Below are 6,718 nucleotides of genomic sequence, written 5' to 3'. Positions count from 1 at the left end.
CGCCCCTCACTCCACCCTCCCCGCTACACCCACCGGCGGGCACACCCGGCCGGCTGCTCCCGGTCCCGGAAGCCCTGTGGTCCCCCGGGCCGGGCCGGCGGTGTGTTGGCCGGGGGGGGGGGGGGGGGGGGGGGGGGCGCGGGGCGGCGTGTGCCGGCCACCGGGCCGCCGGGAGTCCGGTCGCGGGTGGTGCAGCTCAAGTGCAGCGCGCGCTCCGTGGAGAGCTGGAGAGCTGCGGCCGCCGGCTGGCCCGGGCGGCAGGTCAGAGCGAAAGGCAGGCGCAGCGCAGGGCTCTTAGGGCCCCTGGCGGCAGCCGCCTCCGTCTACGGCCATACCACCCTGAACGCGCCCGATCTCGTCTGATCTCAGAAGCTAAGCAGGGTCGGGCCCGGTTAGTACTTGGATGGGAGACCGCCTGGGAATACCGGGTGCTGTAGGCTTTTTGTTGTTTCTGTTTTGCCCTGCCTCCCCTCTCCTTTAGCCCCCGGCCCCAGCCGCACCGCAAGCCGCACCAGCCGCTGGCCCCTGGCACCCCACCGCGCTCAGAGCCGCCGCCTGCCTTCCAGCCCCTCTCAGGTTGGCTGGCCGGGGCCCCGACTCCCGCTGCAGACCTGGGTTGCCTCCGCGCGGCCCGCGAGCCCCTCGGCTTTCGGCGTCCAGGAAACCAGAGGAACGGCGGCGGCGGGGGCGCGGGGGTCTCTGTCTGGGGCTCCCTTGGCAGGCCTCAGGCAATTCTGGGCGGGGCCGGGGCCCCAGCCCCACCCCCAGACGCATCCTGGCAGGCAACCTCGCGGTCTCCCGCAGGCGCGGGCGCACAACACACACACACACACACACACACACACACACACACACACACCCTCACGCCCGCCCCCTCCCCCCAAACACAGGCACACCTCCCGCAGCCCAGACAGGTCAAGAGCCGGAAACCACAAGTAAGGGAGACGGAGAAAGAGGGAGAGAGAGAGACAGCAAGAGGACCGCACAGGCTTCCAAAGCCCCGGCCGCCACACCCTCCCCCCTCCACTGTGGGTATCCACCCGGCCCCCCCAGTCGACCCGACCCCACCACCGTCGCCCACCGACACACTCACACGCACACTCTCTCCCACACTCACCCTCTGGCCTGGGGGCGGGGGCTGGGTCTCGCCTCAGGGAGCCAAGCCGAAGGGGACCTTTGAGACCTCGGCTGCGAGGAAGTCTTGGGGTCCCCACGGGTGATTGCCAGCCCCAGGGCACCGCGTCCAGCCGGGGCTCGCCGGGCCCAAGGCTCACGCCCCCTCCCTTGCGCACGGGCCGCTCTCTGCGGTGTGTGACGGTCTGTGCCAGAGTGTCCGTCTCGGATGGGATGCCGTCCCCTGTGCCCTGTCCGTCTCCCGCTTTCCGTCTCGCTGTGGGTCGGTCGCTCTGTGTCTCCGTCTCTCTGGCTCTCCCTCCCTGGGTGTGCCTGCGCGCTCGTGTCTGTCTGTCTGTCTGCATCTGCATCTGCCCTCTCGCCGTCTTGGGAGCCTGTCTCTGAACCTTCATCTCTTTGCGTCTCTGTCTCTCCTGACCCCCGGCCTGCCGTCCCTTCCTCTGGCCCCGGCCTCTCACGGGTGGGTGCTCTGGCCGTGGCCCTGGCTGACGAGCTTGCGCCGGCCGGCTGTCTCACTTGGCGTGGGTGCCTGCGAGTGTGTCTGTGTGCCTGTCCGTGTGGCTGCACGTCGCTCGTCTGCACCCTCAGCAAGGTCCGGTGCTTGGAGGGCGGCGTGGGGGCAAGGGGGGGGCCTCGGTAGGGCGAAGGGGCGGGGCTGACGAGCTCTGGTCGCCGGCGCTGGTGGCTGCAGGTGGGTTTGGGCACCGCGCAGGTGCCGGGCAGGATGGGCGCTCAGGGCCACGGCTGGGCTGCGCCTAGGCCCGCAGGAGGCTCAGAGGACCGCGGGCCCCAGCGGGCCCCGAGGCCCTGGGCAGCGAACGCCTTGGGGAGGTGGGCGAGGGGCTGGGGGAGGGGCGGCGGCCCCCGAGCCGGGTGGTGCCTGGAGGGTCCCAGGGTGGGAGAGCGCCACGACCTCGGCGCCCCTCACTCCACCCTCCCCGCTACACCCACCGGCGGGCACACCTGGCCGGCTGCTCCCGGTCCCGGAAGCCCTGTGGTCCCCCGGGCCGGGCCGGCGGTGTGTTGGCCGGGGGGCGGGGGGGGGGGGGCGGGGACGTGGGCGGGGGCGGGGCGCGGGGCGGCGTGTGCCGGCCACCGGGCCGCCGGGAGTCCGGTCGCGGGTGGTGCAGCTCAAGTGCAGCGCGCGCTCCGTGGAGAGCTGGAGAGCTGCGGCCGCCGGCTGGCCCGGGCGGCAGGTCAGAGCGAAAGGCAGGCGCAGCGCAGGGCTCTTAGGGCGCCTGGCGGCAGCCGCCTCCGTCTACGGCCATACCACCCTGAACGCGCCCGATCTCGTCTGATCTCGGAAGCTAAGCAGGGTCGGGCCCGGTTAGTACTTGGATGGGAGACCGCCTGGGAATACCGGGTGCTGTAGGCTTTTTGTTGTTTCTGTTTTGCCCTGCCTCCCCTCTCCTTTAGCCCCCGGCCCCAGCCGCACCGCAAGCCGCACCAGCCGCTGGCCCCTGGCACCCCACCGCGCTCAGAGCCGCCGCCTGCCTTCCAGCCCCTCTCAGGTTGGCTGGCCGGGGCCCCGACTCCCGCTGCAGACCTGGGTTGCCTCCGCGCGGCCCGCGAGCCCCTCGGCTTTCGGCGTCCAGGAAACCAGAGGAACGGCGGCGGCGGGGGCGCGGGGGTCTCTGTCTGGGGCTCCCTTGGCAGGCCTCAGGCAATTCTGGGCGGGGCCGGGGCCCCAGCCCCACCCCCAGACGCATCCTGGCAGGCAACCTCGCGGTCTCCCGCAGGCGCGGGCGCACAACACACACACACACACACACACACACACACACACACCCTCACGCCCGCCCCCCTCCCCCCAAACACAGGCACACCTCCCGCAGCCCAGACAGGTCAAGAGCCGGAAACCACAAGTAAGGGAGACGGAGAAAGAGGGAGAGAGAGAGACAGCAAGAGGACCGCACAGGCTTCCAAAGCCCCGGCCGCCACACCCTCCCCCCTCCACTGTGGGTATCCACCCGGCCCCCCCAGTCGACCCGACCCCACCACCGTCGCCCACCGACACACTCACACGCACACTCTCTCCCACACTCACCCTCTGGCCTGGGGGCGGGGGCTGGGTCTCGCCTCAGGGAGCCAAGCCGAAGGGGACCTTTGAGACCTCGGCTGCGAGGAAGTCTTGGGGTCCCCACGGGTGATTGCCAGCCCCAGGGCACCGCGTCCAGCCGGGGCTCGCCGGGCCCAAGGCTCACGCCCCCTCCCTTGCGCACGGGCCGCTCTCTGCGGTGTGTGACGGTCTGTGCCAGAGTGTCCGTCTCGGATGGGATGCCGTCCCCTGTGCCCTGTCCGTCTCCCGCTTTCCGTCTCGCTGTGGGTCGGTCGCTCTGTGTCTCCGTCTCTCTGGCTCTCCCTCCCTGGGTGTGCCTGCGCGCTCGTGTCTGTCTGTCTGTCTGCATCTGCATCTGCCCTCTCGCCGTCTTGGGAGCCTGTCTCTGAACCTTCATCTCTTTGCGTCTCTGTCTCTCCTGACCCCCGGCCTGCCGTCCCTTCCTCTGGCCCCGGCCTCTCACGGGTGGGTGCTCTGGCCGTGGCCCTGGCTGACGAGCTTGCGCCGGCCGGCTGTCTCACTTGGCGTGGGTGCCTGCGAGTGTGTCTGTGTGCCTGTCCGTGTGGCTGCACGTCGCTCGTCTGCACCCTCAGCAAGGTCCGGTGCTTGGAGGGCGGCGTGGGGGCAAGGGGGGGGCCTCGGTAGGGCGAAGGGGCGGGGCTGACGAGCTCTGGTCGCCGGCGCTGGTGGCTGCAGGTGGGTTTGGGCACCGCGCAGGTGCCGGGCAGGATGGGCGCTCAGGGCCACGGCTGGGCTGCGCCTAGGCCCGCAGGAGGCTCAGAGGACCGCGGGCCCCAGCGGGCCCCGAGGCCCTGGGCAGCGAACGCCTTGGGGAGGTGGGCGAGGGGCTGGGGGAGGGGCGGCGGCCCCCGAGCCGGGTGGTGCCTGGAGGGTCCCAGGGTGGGAGAGCGCCACGACCTCGGCGCCCCTCACTCCACCCTCCCCGCTACACCCACCGGCGGGCACACCCGGCCGGCTGCTCCCGGTCCCGGAAGCCCTGTGGTCCCCCGGGCCGGGCCGGCGGTGTGTTGGCCGGGGGGGGGGGGGGGGGGGGGGCGGGGACGTGGGCGGGGGCGGGGCGCGGGGCGGCGTGTGCCGGCCACCGGGCCGCCGGGAGTCCGGTCGCGGGTGGTGCAGCTCAAGTGCAGCGCGCGCTCCGTGGAGAGCTGGAGAGCTGCGGCCGCCGGCTGGCCCGGGCGGCAGGTCAGAGCGAAAGGCAGGCGCAGCGCAGGGCTCTTAGGGCCCCTGGCGGCAGCCGCCTCCGTCTACGGCCATACCACCCTGAACGCGCCCGATCTCGTCTGATCTCGGAAGCTAAGCAGGGTCGGGCCCGGTTAGTACTTGGATGGGAGACCGCCTGGGAATACCGGGTGCTGTAGGCTTTTTGTTGTTTCTGTTTTGCCCTGCCTCCCCTCTCCTTTAGCCCCCGGCCCCAGCCGCACCGCAAGCCGCACCAGCCGCTGGCCCCTGGCACCCCACCGCGCTCAGAGCCGCCGCCTGCCTTCCAGCCCCTCTCAGGTTGGCTGGCCGGGGCCCCGACTCCCGCTGCAGACCTGGGTTGCCTCCGCGCGGCCCGCGAGCCCCTCGGCTTTCGGCGTCCAGGAAACCAGAGGAACGGCGGCGGCGGGGGCGCGGGGGTCTCTGTCTGGGGCTCCCTTGGCAGGCCTCAGGCAATTCTGGGCGGGGCCGGGGCCCCAGCCCCACCCCCAGACGCATCCTGGCAGGCAACCTCGCGGTCTCCCGCAGGCGCGGGCGCACAACACACACACACACACACACACACACACACACACACACACCCTCACGCCCGCCCCCCTCCCCCCACACACAGGCACACCTCCCGCAGCCCAGACAGGTCAAGAGCCGGAAACCACAAGTAAGGGAGACGGAGAAAGAGGGAGAGAGAGAGACAGCAAGAGGACCGCACAGGCTTCCAAAGCCCCGGCCGCCACACCCTCCCCCCTCCACTGTGGGTATCCACCCGGCCCCCCCAGTCGACCCGACCCCACCGTCGCCCACCGACACACTCACACGCACACTCTCTCCCACACTCACCCTCTGGCCTGGGGGCGGGGGCTGGGTCTCGCCTCAGGGAGCCAAGCCGAAGGGGACCTTTGAGACCTCGGCTGCGAGGAAGTCTTGGGGGTCCCCACGGGTGATTGCCAGCCCCAGGGCACCGCGTCCAGCCGGGGCTCGCCGGGCCCAAGGCTCACGCCCCCTCCCTTGCGCACGGGCCGCTCTCTGCGGTGTGTGACGGTCTGTGCCAGAGTGTCCGTCTCGGATGGGATGCCGTCCCCTGTGCCCTGTCCGTCTCCCGCTTTCCGTCTCGCTGTGGGTCGGTCGCTCTGTGTCTCCGTCTCTCTGGCTCTCCCTCCCTGGGTGTGCCTGCGCGCTCGTGTCTGTCTGTCTGTCTGCATCTGCATCTGCATCTGCATCTGCCCTCTCGCCGTCTTGGAAGCCTGTCTCTGAACCTTCATCTCTTTGCGTCTCTGTCTCTCCTGACCCCCGGCCTGCCGTCCCTTCCTCTGGCCCCGGCCTCTCACGGGTGGGTGCTCTGGCCGTGGCCCTGGCTGACGAGCTTGCGCCGGCCGGCTGTCTCACTTGGCGTGGGTGCCTGCGAGTGTGTCTGTGTGCCTGTCCGTGTGGCTGCACGTCGCTCGTCTGCACCCTCAGCAAGGTCCGGTGCTTGGAGGGCGGCGTGGGGGCAAGGGGGGGGCCTCGGTAGGGCGAAGGGGCGGGGCTGACGAGCTCTGGTCGCCGGCGCTGGTGGCTGCAGGTGGGTTTGGGCACCGCGCAGGTGCCGGGCAGGATGGGCGCTCAGGGCCACGGCTGGGCTGCGCCTAGGCCCGCAGGAGGCTCAGAGGACCGCGGGCCCCAGCGGGCCCCGAGGCCCTGGGCAGCGAACGCCTTGGGGAGGTGGGCGAGGGGCTGGGGGAGGGGCGGCGGCCCCCGAGCCGGGTGGTGCCTGGAGGGTCCCAGGGTGGGAGAGCGCCACGACCTCGGCGCCCCTCACTCCACCCTCCCCGCTACACCCACCGGCGGGCACACCCGGCCGGCTGCTCCCGGTCCCGGAAGCCCTGTGGTCCCCCGGGCCGGGCCGGCGGTGTGTTGGCCGGGGGGGGGGGGGGGGGGGGCGGGGACGTGGGCGGGGGCGGGGCGCGGGGCGGCGTGTGCCGGCCACCGGGCCGCCGGGAGTCCGGTCGCGGGTGGTGCAGCTCAAGTGCAGCGCGCGCTCCGTGGAGAGCTGGAGAGCTGCGGCCGCCGGCTGGCCCGGGCGGCAGGTCAGAGCGAAAGGCAGGCGCAGCGCAGGGCTCTTAGGGCGCCTGGCGGCAGCCGCCTCCGTCTACGGCCATACCACCCTGAACGCGCCCGATCTCGTCTGATCTCGGAAGCTAAGCAGGGTCGGGCCCGGTTAGTACTTGGATGGGAGATCGCCTGGGAATACCGGGTGCTGTAGGCTTTTTGTTGTTTCTGTTTTGCCCTGCCTCCCCTCTCCTTTAGCCCCCGGCCCCAGCCGCACCGCAA

At 71.8% G+C, this 6,718-nt stretch overlaps 4 non-coding genes across 4 annotated transcripts; all 4 read left to right on the top strand.

Annotated features, from left to right (window-relative positions):
* The first annotated feature begins 321 nt into the window (after nt 1–321).
* Nucleotides 322–440, top strand: LOC138430611 (5S ribosomal RNA). The gene has a single exon (XR_011253300.1). It is a non-coding gene; the product is annotated as a 5S ribosomal RNA (ribosomal RNA).
* A 1,950-nt stretch (nt 441–2,390) lies between these two features.
* Nucleotides 2,391–2,509, top strand: LOC138430503 (5S ribosomal RNA). The gene has a single exon (XR_011253198.1). It is a non-coding gene; the product is annotated as a 5S ribosomal RNA (ribosomal RNA).
* A 1,947-nt stretch (nt 2,510–4,456) lies between these two features.
* On the top strand, nt 4,457–4,575 carry LOC138430502 (5S ribosomal RNA). Its single transcript, XR_011253197.1, has one exon. It is a non-coding gene; the product is annotated as a 5S ribosomal RNA (ribosomal RNA).
* A 1,959-nt stretch (nt 4,576–6,534) lies between these two features.
* Nucleotides 6,535–6,653, top strand: LOC138430608 (5S ribosomal RNA). The gene has a single exon (XR_011253297.1). It is a non-coding gene; the product is annotated as a 5S ribosomal RNA (ribosomal RNA).
* The last annotated feature ends 65 nt before the right edge of the window (nt 6,654–6,718 follow it).

Source organism: Ovis canadensis, chromosome 25 (genome assembly GCF_042477335.2).
Source record: "Ovis canadensis isolate MfBH-ARS-UI-01 breed Bighorn chromosome 25, ARS-UI_OviCan_v2, whole genome shotgun sequence".
Lineage (NCBI taxonomy): Eukaryota > Metazoa > Chordata > Mammalia > Artiodactyla > Bovidae > Ovis > Ovis canadensis.
This window is presented reverse-complemented; position numbering and strand designations above follow the sequence as displayed.